This window comes from Lepidochelys olivacea (assembly GCF_965140295.1).
Source record: "Lepidochelys olivacea isolate rLepOli2 genome assembly, chromosome: 5".
In the NCBI taxonomy this organism is placed as follows: domain Eukaryota; kingdom Metazoa; phylum Chordata; order Testudines; family Cheloniidae; genus Lepidochelys; species Lepidochelys olivacea.
This window is the reverse complement of record NC_140415.1, coordinates 25,271,327-25,283,721: the sequence shown is the minus strand read 5'-3', so window position 1 is coordinate 25,283,721 and position 12,395 is coordinate 25,271,327. Positions and strand designations below refer to the sequence as shown.

Genomic DNA, 12,395 nt, shown 5'->3' with positions numbered 1-12,395 from the left:
CACACTTCTTTATTAACAAAACAATGATTCAAGATGGATTCCTCTCTGGCTGGATTTTCTACATTATGCATCATGAAGTAGGTAACTCAGAAACATTTCTGATGCAGGCTAGGCTCAATTTATTAAACAACACATTTCACTGTGGTTAGAATCCCTCATATATGCAATGTCCTAAGGCTTTGGATACCTGGAGAGTTGGTTCAGTAACTGTTCTGTCTGCATCCTGGGGATCTGTAGCAGAAATTCTGAATATTTTTTTTCCTTCACTTTCATTCCTTATGTTAAGTAAAATATTTCACTACCCTCTTTAATATTAAAGTTCTCACTGACTTGGTATATGCTAAGTAACAGTTATTTAATTCTCATCTTCATCCTGTCTTCAGCTGAGTAATCCTTTCTTGTCTGAGGATTCTCACTGATTTCATCTAGACTTTTCAAGTGAGTAGGATCTGACCTTGCATCTTTCCCAACCAAGGAGTCCTTAGAGTTGTATTCTCTTGTATTCCACAGAGATATACTCCACCTTCTACAAATCCCCCTACAGATGTGCATATCACCAATCTACCACATAACACCGAAGCAGCCCTTTTCCCAGGAGCACCTTCCTGGTTCTTACTAACTCTCCCTTGAACACAATTTCTCTCCTTTTCTCTGCTTGCTTTTCTGGCGCTAGTCCTCTAAATTTGGCAGAGACAAGCAGCTGCAGCCGTAAAGCAGCTGGTTGTAGCCCAGTGCATCTTTGTTCCAGCTGATTAAGGATCTGTTATGTTGTCCTTCACTTTCCTTTTCTTGTTGCTGAGAAGATGCATATTCTCACATGATCCATCCGCAATCTATTAGGACCACTTGAGTTCAAACTTCTAGATAGGGAGCCACTGAAGGAAATTTGCAGACATGCTGGTAGAGCTGGTTGAATTATTTCTTGTGGATATTTTTAGTTAACAAGTTTAGTCTCTTTCTGTTTGTGAGTTGATCATGACTTGCAACATTTGTGTTCATGACTTGAAATTGTTTGCCTATGGATTTTTCACTGTATTCATGTGATTATTGGGTATTTGAAGTTGCTCAAGCTTTATAATGGATCACCTGAATCATATGGTATTAGTTCTGGTCCATGATTGGATCTACAGAACTTTCACTCAGCTCATTTCATGGTAAGTTTTAACTAAAAAATTTAAACTGCAAACCCAAACTTTACCTGTCACGCACAATGGCACGAACAAAACTTCAGTCAGGCAGAGAGGGTGCAAATATAGCTGAATGAAAAGATGGGTCAGAATTTGCAAAAATGTTTGCAAATTTCTCACTAGCCATCCAGTTCTACACAAGTAATGCAAAGCTTGAGCCTGTAAACTGAAGTTTTTCAGCTCATAGGATTTCTGACAAATCTAAGGGAAAGATTCTCATTTCTGTCTCAGATGTCTCATCAATGCAACAGGACCCAAATTACTGTAAATTTGTGCTGTTTCATGTCACTGTAAAATAAAAAGGAGTTGACACTTTGGAATAGAAAGAACTTTTGAAGTACTTTATGTTGAAAGAATATTGGATTTACTTCTTTAAAAAATGTGTTATACACTTTAGGGCAGGCATAGTAATTTCTAGCTGATAAAGGTGATTTTAAAAACAAATTAATTGCTGGATTTCTATACTCCAAAGTACCTCTCTAACCTTGAAAACTGTCATGCTCCAGACATTTTGCACACTGAAGAAAATCACTGTTTTGCCTGGAGCAAGGAACATAAATGTTGCAACACTGACTCCTCCTCTAATGGGCTGAGAATGTACAAGTACATAGTTATATTGCTCAGAGCCGTCAGACTGAATATCTTGGGAGTCAACGCTGTAAACATTAGAGATTTTTCTGAATCTTGTTTTGTATTTGAGAGTGGGGGATTTTTCTTTCTCTGGATTGATTGAAGTTGTTTAACTGTGTTACCAATGCTGGATTTTCATATCCTTGTTCAGGAAGTGTTCCCGAACTGACATGGATCAACCCAGACTTCATTACCAGGCAAAAGTGAGTACTGTGGCTAAACCTGTTCCTAAAGTGTGTTTGAATATAAGGACGTTCATCATTGTATAAAGATTGATTGGTAGAGTTTGTTAATGTTAATAGGCTATTAAAAATAATCAGAAACCAGCTAAACTTAATACAATACATTAGATACTGTGTAGCTAACAGCTGATGGAAAAAACTATTGTTTTGGTGACAACTGTCAGCCAGGTGACAACTGTCTCCTGTGAATTGCTAATAATAATTCGGACAGAGATATTATACTTTACAAGGACACATAGACTTGCACTGGTCTTTTAATTAAGTGTTGAAATAATCTTACATGATTTCATTATTACCCTAATGTACATCCACATTGATGTGCTTTGGCACCCCCAATGTTTCTCAGAAGATGACTGATTGGGATCAGATTAAGTGTTTGACATCTCAGCATTCACTGACACTGGCATCGGGTAAAAGGGAAGCACAGAAACATGAGAACAGCTAACTGAGCTGTGGAGGAGAAAGGAAGCTGTGATGACTTATAGCTCTTGATTTCAAGAATTCAGTGATCCCTTCCTACATGCTGTGGAAGCCTGGTGCCTTCCCTATCACATATTCAGTATTCTGGGTATCACGTAGGATCTGTTTGTTTGTTGGTTGTGGAGGTTTTTTTGTTGGGGGGTAGCATTTCTTTGCTGTGACTTTTTCAGGCTGACCTACCTACAGCAAACAGTATGGATCCCTTTTATTTCTCTCCTACATCAAGCCTCCCTCTCACTGAAGCCCTGCACTACAGACACCTATCTTTTATATTTTGTCTTGAGAGATGGGTCACTGTTGTTGAACTGCTAGGAACTTCCTTTCCCAAAGGCAGATGCATGGTCTGCCTCTGCAGTATGAACAAGTCTAAGCAGGGAGTGATGCCTGATATGTATGTGTACAAGTGCTATCATTTACTGCATGTTCTATGTTGGTACTGCTAGCTGCTAAAACTGATAATTAATTATGCTATGGGCTGTTTATCTCTGATTAAATGCTCTAGATAAACAACCTGGTGGGAGGATTAGCAACAGCTCACATGCAGCTGGGCATATGTGGCAAGCAGACCTTGAAGGGAAGGGGAACCTGGAGGAATACAGGTTGTATAGATTAACGTTAGTCCCAGGCAAACATGAAAAGAATTGGTGTTTGAGGGTGGGGTGGTAATTCAGAGTTTAGATTCATGTCTGCAACGTGTTTGTGGTTTTTGGACTAAAAATTGGACGACATCATCAGAATAAGCTTTCTTGTGAGAACTGAGTACTATGAAATAGGGGGCAACTTTGTCTTGTGGACTAAGCACAGAGCTGGAATTTAGGACTCCAAGTTTCCTAGCCTAGCTCAGCCACAGACTCCTTGTAACCTTGAGCGTGTCACTTAGGCCTGCATTTGTAAAAGTTGTCACTGCTTTTGGATGCCTCCTGTATTTGGTGTCTAGTTTGAGACCTTCTTTAGAGGTGGTGAGCTCCCACTGGCTTCAGCTGGAGTTGCTCAGCACCACGAAAAGTCGGACTTATCTGTCTCAGTTTGGGCACCCAAATGCTTAGACACGCCAAACTAGTAGCAACTTCTGAAAACTTTGGCACTGATTCAGAAGCAGTGGGAACTCAGCACCTCTGAAAATGAAAGGTGAATTCCTGGCCAACTGAAGTCCAAGGGAGTTTTGCCATTGACTTCAGTGGGGGCAGGATTTCAGCTCAGGCGTTTAATCTCCGTAGGCTGACTTCCTCCTCAGTGTTTACACAGAGATTAATTACAGCTTGTAAAGCAACATAAGTATGCTATGTATTGTTACTTCATGGTCTCTGCTGGGTTGAAGATACTGATAGCTTTTGTCAAGATCTTTTAGTACTTCTACACCCTCAACGTTACAAAGCTTAAATATGCAAATTTAGTTTTTTAAAAATTAACTAAATTTGGTAAGCCTCAGGAAGGATCTGGTTTTGATTCCCTCCTCCCTCGTCCCTCTCTCCCTCCAGCCCCACCCCACACTTTTGCTAGGCAGAGCCCTTCTCGAGGGATCTGTTCTGTTCCCCAGCAATCTTTAGCCTTTCTATTGGCTGTAACTTCCAGGCCTCAGTTTAATAAAGCACGGTTTGCTGCATCACTTACTACTGAAGAAACAAGAAACAAGTTTTACTCTGAATTATGCCCCATTGCTCTTGAAACCAGTAAGGATGTATGTTGGTGTAGAATGTGGCCCAAAGCTTTTGCTGTATTAGGGACATGGCTTTATTTGGGCTACTTTAAGTAGAATATTAAACCCTTCATAGTGTAACACTTTAGCCAGGAGGAGTCAGCAACAACAAGGACCAGGTTCAGTATCTAAGTTCCTCTTAATAATACATAACAGAACCAGCTCGAGCCCTCACCCACTAATCAGGGAAAATTTAACTATCACCCCAGGTGCCTATAAAAGACAATACTTCCCCACTAGCCAGTACTAACTGTCTGCATAATAAGAGAAAACTTATTAAAAGGGCGAGGGAATCTAACATTAATTTGGGAACACACCACAACCACAATTCAAAAGCATGGGCAGTGTCCAACACACAAATATCCCTTTAACACACCATTACCCTCTCCCTCAGCTGCACCATACTCTCAGTTGGTTATTGTTGACCAGCAAAGACCCAGAGTTCAGAGATGTATTCATACTGGTCCACCTCCTACCCCTAAAACAGGGGTGGCCCACCTGTGGCTCCGGAGCCACCTGTGGCTCTTCAGAAGTTACTCTGCGGCTCCTTGTGTTGGCATCGACTCTGGGGCTGGAGCTACTGGCGCCAACTTTCCAATGTGCCGGGGGATGCTCACGGCTCAGCCCCTGCCTCTGCCACAGGCCCTGCCCCCACTCCTACCCTTTCCGCCCCGCCTCCCCCGAGCCTGCCGTGTGCTCGCTCCTCCCCATCCCCAGAGCCTCCTACATGCCACGAAACAGCTGATCGGGAGGTGCAGGGAGGCACTGATGTGGGGGGAGGCTGCCAGTGGGTGGGAGGTGCTGGGAGGAGGGAAGCGGGGGAGCTGATGGGTGGCTGCTGACCTATTACTGTGGCTCTTTGGCAATGTACATTGGTAAATTCTGGCTCCTTCTCAGGCTCAAGTTGGCCACCCCTGCCCTAACGGTAAGAATCAAGCAATGCCTCCTTTACTACTTCTGCAACTGGCTTGCTGCTGCTATCCCTACCCCCTGCTTAGCAGGTAAGCTTCAGTTTAGAATGACACCCTCGCTCAGGGTATACTAAGTACAGTTCTGCTGCCTTTTACTCATACACTAAGGATAACAGCATTTCATTGCCCCTGCATTCAAAAGTGAATTGTAACCCCAAAGCAGCCAAAATTGATCATTTTGGCAAAGCAACTCTGTCTGCTGAATACCTGGGCAGGGTAGGTGTCTATGCATATAAAGTCTGCTCCTGAAGTCTTTTTCCCCCAGTGTGTCAATAGATGTCAGGGGAGAGCTCATTCACACCCTGCTTACGACAGGGTTGAGTGTTTATCAGACACAGAGACAGACCAGGCAGAGAACCATAGTTATGTGGATAGGATGTAGTTACTAATGACATCTATACTAGAGTACCAAGACAGTGCAAGATAAGCACATTGGAGCCTGAGCGTGGAAAAAGGCAATATAAATGGAGTGAGTCACTTCTTCCTTAAAGCTTAGAAAAAAGTTTATACTAGTTCTGAGGTCACATGATGAGATTTGGGGGGGGGTGCATTTTTGTTCAGTCACCATTTTTGAGAAACTTTCTAGTTTCTAGTGTGATAGCTGGCACTTGTTGTAAGTAGGCCTGCTGATTAATCGCAGTTAACTCATGTGATTACCTAAAAAAAAAAAAAATCACGATTTAAAAAATTAATTACCATTTTAATCACACTGTTAAACAATAGAATACCAATTGAAATGTATTGAATATTTTTGATGTTTTTGTACATTTTAAAATATATTGATTTCAGTTACAACACAGAATACAAAGTGTACAGTGCTCACTTTATATTTTTATTACAAATATTTGCACTGTAAAAATGATAAAAGAAATAATATTTTTCAGTTCACCTCATACAAGTACTATCGTGCAATCTCTTTATCATGAAAGTACAACTTAGAAATGTAGATTTGTTTTTGTTACATAACTACCCTCAAAAACAAAACAATGTAAAACTTTAGAGCCTACAAGTCCACTCAGTCCTACTTCTTGTTCTGCCAAATGCTAAGAGAAACAAGTTTGTTTACATTTACAGGAGATGATGCTGCCTGCTTCTTGTTTACAGTACCACCTGAAAGTGAGAACAGGTGTTTGCATGGCACTTTCATAGCCAGCATTGCAAGGTATTTACGTGCTAGTTATGCTAAACATTCATATGTCCCTTCATGCTTAGGCCACCATTCCAGAGGATGTGCTTCCATGTGGATGATGCTTGTTAAAAAAACAATGCATTAATTCATTTTGTGACTGAACTTCTTGGGGAGAATTGCGTGTCTCCTACTCTGTGTTTTACCTGCATTCTGCCATATATTTCATGTTATAGCAGTCTCGAATGATGACCCAGCATGTTGTTCGTTTTAAGAACACTTTCACTGCAGATTTGACAAAATGCAAAGAAGGTACCAATGTGAGATTTCTAAAGATAGCTATAGCAATTGACCCAAGATTTAAGAATGTGAAGTGTCTTCCAGAATCTGACTGGGATTGGGTGTGGAGCATGCTTTCAGAAGTCTTAAAGGAGCAACACTCTGATGTGGAAACTACAGAACCTGAACCACCAAAAAAGTTTTACATTGTTTTATTTTTGAATGCAGTTATTTTTTGTACATAATTCTCTATTTCTGAGTTCAACATTCATGATAAAGAGACTGCACTACAGTACTTGTATTAAGTGAACTGAAAAATACTATTTCTTTTATTTTTACAGTGCAAATATTTATAATTTAAAAAAGTGAGCACTGTACACTTTGTATTCTGTGTTGGAATTGAAATCAATCTATTTGAAAATATGGAAAACATCAAAAAATATTAATATAAATAATCTATTATTTAACAGCCCGATTAATTATTTTAATTACTTGACAGCCCTGGTTGTAAGCATCACCTAGTAGTTAGGGGGTTTATACTACACAGTTTTGACAATGCAAGTTACACCAAAAGTCAAATATTGGTATAATTACATTGCTTGTGCATGTTCACACGACCTTCCTTCTGTCGGTGCAGTGCATCAATAGCTGGATCTCTAGTATAGACAGTGAGAGCAGTGCACTGTGGGTAGCTATCCCACTGTGTTACTCGCCACCATCTGCAGCTAGGAGTTGTGGGAAGCTAGAGTGAATCACAGTGCAGCGTGGGTGTGGGCTCAATGTCCCTTGATGCAGTTTTTTCCATTCCATGGGCTTCTGACTGCGTTTCATGGCATTTTTCAATGACCCCTGTTTACTATGCACCCACCATCTGTCTGAAAGGATGGATCCTGCACTGCTTTCATCTGTTGTGGTCACTGTTATAAACACATCGCAGATGGTCATGCAGTATATCACGAGCTCCCAGTCTAAACAGGAATCAGAGTTGCCTGACCTTCTGTGGGCCATGAAAAGAAACAACACTAGATTACTTTTGGCATTCATGGAGCAGCTGCCCAAAGGAGACCATCACTTTTGGGCTTGGGGAAACAAGCACAGAGTGGTGCAGTCACATTGTTATGCAGGTCTCTAATGACGAGCAGTGGCTGCAGAACTTTTGGATGCATAAAGTCACCTTCCTGGAACAGTGTGTGGAGTTCGCCCCAGCACTGAGGTGCAAGGACACCAAAATGAGAGCTGCCCTTTCGGTGAAGAAGCACATGGCGATCTCTATGTGGATGCTAGCAACTCCAGGCTGCTACCAGTCAGTTGCGAATCAGTATGGAGTCAGAAAGTCCACCGTTGAGGCTGCACTAACACAAGTGTTCAGGGCCATTAATTTCATCCTGCTACAAAGGACGGTGACTCTTGGCAATGTGTGTGAAATAGTGGATGGCTTTGCGGCAGTGGGATTCCCTAACTGCGGTGGGGCAATAGCTGACACGCGTATCCTAATTTTGGCTCCAGACCATCTTGTGACAGAACACATCAATAGAAAGGGTTACTTCTCTGTGGGATTGCGGGAGATTCCAGTGAGGATGTTGAAATGCCCATAGTGATCCTGGGAGACCCAGTGTACCCCTTACTCCCATGGAAGTGGTAGGTCTTTGGCGCAGCACCAGAACGATGGTTTGCCTCCCTGGCGTTCTAGTACACCTGCATCAGCTCCTTTATCTTTGCACAGTACTGATGCATGTCCTGTTCATAGCCCTTATCCAACATGCCACAAGAAATCTGACCATAGGTATCAAAGTTCCTACGGCTGGAGTAGAGCTGGCACTGCACAGCCTCCTCTCCCCACAGTGCCAGGAGATCCAACAACTCAGGTGTGCTCCAAGTGGGAGAGGGTTTGTTGCGAGGAGACACCATGGTCTGCTGGGAAGATGTGATCTGAGCTGTTCACGCCAAGCAAACAGGAAATGGGACTTCAAAAATTTCCAGGTCTTTAAAAGGGGAGGGGCGGGTGCCTGTGTACAAGGGTGCAAGGCAGTGGAGTTCCAACTGCTGACCAGAATGGTCAGGATGGGCATTGTGGGTCACGTCCTCCTGGAGGCCATTTATAACAACATAACCAAGCACGGTATCTACACTAACATTTTGTCTATATAACTTTGCTGCAAAAAGCTCTACACCTCTCATCAAAGTGCTTTTATTTTGTTGGCAAAGCAGGAGAGTTTTGTCGGCGGAAGGAGCATTGCAGTGTGTTCACCTCCACTGTTTTGTCGACGAAACCTGACTGTTGTCGAAAAAATTGTGTAGTGTAGACAAGGCCTACGTGTGGAGGGAGGTTGGTAGGGGAGCCCAGGCCCTCCCACTCCACCAGGTTGCCGCCAAGGACCCTGCAAGGGATACTGAAGGTCTGGCACTCAAAAGCACCTTAAGGCTGCCCTCCCTTGTCCATTTCCTACCACCCACTCTACTGTCCAAGTTTTGTGGTCTGCAGCAAAAGGGTAATGAAAAAGCTATTAACTGCATCTTCAGTTTGTCTGGGCCCAGCAGGTAAGTGCCTCTTCTCCAAGAGAGGCTTCTGCAACATCCCTTCTCAGGTGCTCCCAGTGCAGGTCTCTCTCCCTGCCTTTGCAGCACCCTTTTGAGATGTCTGGCTTCCCTCTTAAGTGCCACCTCTATATGGAGCATGCTCTGCAGGTGTGACTACGGTGGGTAATCTGCACCCAGAATTGCTCTTTAACCCCTTCAGTTCTAATGCAGGGTTTATTCACCCCGTCACGTATCCCCATGAAGATGCTGAATAGAGAAAAGCAGTAGTTTAACACAGCTCTAGTTTTTAGCAGTGACAAGGAGGATGAAAGCTACAGAGGAAATGAGAAGGGAGCAGAAATGTTTGAGAATACATATCACAATGTGACTTTTATCAGGAAAGAGGATGGAAACCAGGAAATTGCCAACAGAATTAGTTTGCTTTGCCTTGTGACTGTAATAACTTACCCTGAAGTAGATATAGACCTGAGCCACTGAATTCAGATATAGATGGTCCTTGCATCTGGGGGTGTGGTTCCAACCCATATTTTGATGATGGAATTCTGGCAAACACAGCAGTCAGGGGATCTGTTTTCTTAAAATATTGTTTAAGTAAATAAAACATTATGATGTGGCCCTTTTTTATTTAGCAAAATGTTCAGAACTCTGCACTATTGTTTGACTTTGAAAGTTTGATATTAAAACACATTGGACCTGATTCTTTTTCTCACTCTTGATTAACAGAGAGCAAAATCTGTTTCTCCATAATTCCCTTCTTCATTAAAAACGGTTGTCAGAAGAAAAAAATCCTTCCCTTTTTGGCACATAATTTGGAAAGAATCCAACACTGGCAATATCCATTTGTCAAGACAAGTGATAAAAACAGATTTTGAATGTTAGGTGCAATAAAATTGCTGAAATAGCAGTTGGTGGGTGTTTGTTATTACTGTATTCATAAAACAATATCAGGATCCTCAGTATATAGTTTGGTCTTTTGATCAAATATATTTAAAAGCTTTTAAGAGAGAAATAAAATAAATGGGATTTTAAGTAGAATAAGTATCATTGCTAATTGTGAAACAAAAACAATGAGCCAATGCTCCCTGATTTTATTGCACTTTATCTGGATTCACTAGTCTACTCCCAGAGATTTGAGATGGATGCACAATGACTAAACTTAACTGTAGTTTATCAGCTTTAAAAGCAGCAGTAGATCAGATGTGCTGATGCCTCCAGCTGGTGGAGAGGGGGAAGATTCCATCCCTAACCACTGACGAATTTCCCTTGAAAAATTGTTTATTCAGGTTTTGTGGAGGAGACCAGGATTTGTCCCTTAATAATTATTGTTTATAAAAACTCTAGCTTAATGTCTAGCACTGTGCCATTTCAGTAAGGCTAACTGCTAACACTGACAGAATACTTGGGTTACAAATTAATTTCTTTATTTCAATTCTATTTCTAGCCTTAACAGTATGAATTTTGTGTAATACAGAAGGTCAGACTAAATTATCACAATTGTCCCATCTGGCCTTGGAATCTATTAATACAGTTTTCTACAGTTGCTGTGCTGACAAGTTTTGAATAGAGATGCCCAATATGAATTGGTCTCTTTGCATCATACTAGACAACGGAGATTAATGTCATATTCATAGCAGAGTAATGTACAATTCCAGAACACAGAAAGCTAATATTTCCATTCACTTCACCATTATGATTTTTCACAATATGATACAATGCGCTAATAGTGTTGCACTCATGACAAAATTGATGTCAATTGATACATGACATCAGGATTTCCTCTTGTGATAGAAAAATGTTATAGAGTGAGTGACAGGACTGCTATCCTGAGTTTGCAGAAATTTGCCACTTGAGTCATGAATCATAGAAATGTAGGGCTGGAAGAGTCCTCAAGAGGTCATCTAGTCCCTCCCCCTGCGCTGAGGCAGGACCATGTATATCTAGACCAACCCTGAAGGTAACCTGTCCCAGTATTTAACTACCCTTATATTTGGGGGAAAAAAAATTCCTGGTATCTGACCTGAATATCCCTTGTTGAAAATTAGGCTGCTTACTTTTTATCCTACCCTCAGTGGCCATGTCAGCAGACCGAGTCATAGGCAGTCAGGCCTAGTGGTCGGAGCAGGAGTCAGGTCTAGTGGCCTAGTTCCACAATAGATTAAATGGAAATGGTATCCCATGGTTGAGGTGAAATGGACATGGGCTGGAAAAGGATGAGCAGGAGCACTTGGTCTAGGCACACAGGTCAAAGGATCTTATGCACTTCTTAATTGAGGTATGCAAGCCTGGCCACCAGAAACTCCTTGTGATTAGGCTCCAGATCTTGAGGTGGCCAGAGTGCCCTTCAAGGAATGCATCACGGCATAACTTAAGAACCTGCAGTCTTTGTTGCCCTTTTGGGACATAGATACACTCCTTATAGTCGAGGACCCTAAACCTGGGGGCCGGTGGGGCGTCGGCATTCTCCAGAGTCTGATCGATCTGAGTAGCGAAGGGGTCATTGGGTAACAAGATATGTTTACAAGATATGTAACCCCAACCAGGGGTATTCTGTTTGCTACCCAAGATCCATAAGCCTGCAAATCCTGGACGCCCCATCATCTCAGGCATTGGCACCCTAACAGCAGGATTGTCTGGCTATGTGGACTGTCTCCTCAGGTCCTACGCTACCAGCACTCCCAGCTATCTTCGAGACACCACTGACTTCCTAAGGAAACTACAATCCATTGGTGATCTTCCAGAAAACACCATCCTGGCCACTATGGATGTAGAAGCCCTCTACACCAACATTTCACACAAAGATGGACTACAAGCCATCAAGAACACTATCCCCGATAATGTCACGGCTAGCCTGGTGGCTGAACTTTGTGACTTTGTCCTCACCCACAACTATTTCACATTTGGGGACAATATATACCTTCAAGTCAGCGGCACTGTTATGGGTACCCGCATGGCCCCACAGTATTCCAACATTTTTATGGCTGACTTAGAACAACGCTTCCTTAGCTCCTGTCCCCTAGCCCTCCTACTCTACTTGCGCTACATTTATGACATCTTTATCATCTGGACCCATGGAAAAGAAGCCCTTGAGGAATTCCACCATGATTTCAACAATTTCCATCCCACCATCAACCTCAGCCTAGACCAATCCCCACAAGCGGTCAATTTCCTGGACACTACTGTACTAATAAGCGATGGTCACATAAACACCACCCTATACCGGAAACCTACTGACTGCTATACTTACCT

General features: G+C 42.3%; 1 protein-coding gene across 9 annotated transcripts in view; it reads left to right on the top strand.

Annotated features, from left to right (window-relative positions):
• Positions 1–12,395, top strand: part of PRLR (prolactin receptor) — a 318,467-nt gene that overhangs the window by 182,868 nt on the left and 123,204 nt on the right. For 7 of the 9 annotated variants that reach the window (XM_084628839.1, XM_084628836.1, XM_084628834.1 and 4 more), the window contains one exon: positions 1,969–2,020. The gene's annotated coding sequence lies outside the window, so the exon portion shown is untranslated. Of the gene's footprint in view, positions 1–1,835; positions 2,021–12,395 lie in introns of those variants that run through there. The other 2 variants (XM_084628840.1, XM_084628830.1) reach the window with 1 other exon arrangement.